The sequence below is a fragment of the Arachis ipaensis genome, chromosome B08 (genome assembly GCF_000816755.2).
Source record: "Arachis ipaensis cultivar K30076 chromosome B08, Araip1.1, whole genome shotgun sequence".
NCBI lineage: Eukaryota > Viridiplantae > Streptophyta > Magnoliopsida > Fabales > Fabaceae > Arachis > Arachis ipaensis.
In genome coordinates this window covers 124,847,189-124,848,120 of record NC_029792.2, presented here as the reverse complement: position 1 = coordinate 124,848,120, position 932 = coordinate 124,847,189, and positions in this window count along the sequence as shown.

Here is a 932-nt window from a genome sequence, read left to right as displayed (position 1 = left end):
CATTGTTTCCAAATTCAATACGCAAATGCGTTGTTTCAATATTACGTTAGTAGCGGTTTACAGGTGTGCATAAACCGCTACAACCAGCCGCGGTTTATGTGTGTGAGTGTGTGAGTGTAAACCGCTACTGCCAGTAGCGGTTTACGTGTATGTGTGTGTGTGTGTGTAAACCGCTACTGCCAGTAGCGGTTTACGTGTGCTGCTTTGCCTATATAAACCGTGGTTGTAGCCGCAGATTATGCATTTAGATGGTTTGTGGAGTTTTTTAGAGAGAGAAAATTCTAGAGAGAGGTCAGAGCAAGTTGTGAGCGGGTCCGAGGTATCTCAGCGGCGACTTCTGGCCAGTTATCATGGCAGGCAGGACCCTGTACCGACTGAACGGTGTTGCGCATATTGCTGGCTCTATTGGGGACGAGGTTAGTTAACATTTATTTTTTTCTAGGCTTTGCATATGTTAGTCAGAAAATGGTAGGTTAGGTAGACGAATTAGAATTTATAGAATATTCCCTCTAGTTTGAAATTAGGCTTTGCATGCTAGGATGTTAGTTCACTGGTTAGGGAAAGGGATAGCTGACGTTAGTGAATTATTTTAGTTTGGTTAGGGTATTTGTATGATATGAAGTTTTAAATTTTAAAGCTTTATAGTATTTTAATATTTCTGGCTGTTATTTATTAAAGTATGTGTGTTGTTATTTTTCCTATCGTGACTAGGGAATTTTTTTATTTTTTATTTAGGAGAATTTGTTGATGGTTTAATATATTTGTATCCGGTTAGTTATGGCAAATTTTTTAAGGATAGGAGAATTTAATTGGACTCTGTATATCTTTCTTGTTCTGTGCAGCCCACTAGGTGTATATACAATGTGAGACGGCTACAGAATATGCCCTTGCATGATAGGATCATCCCGTATTTAGAGAGGGTTGGATTGTAC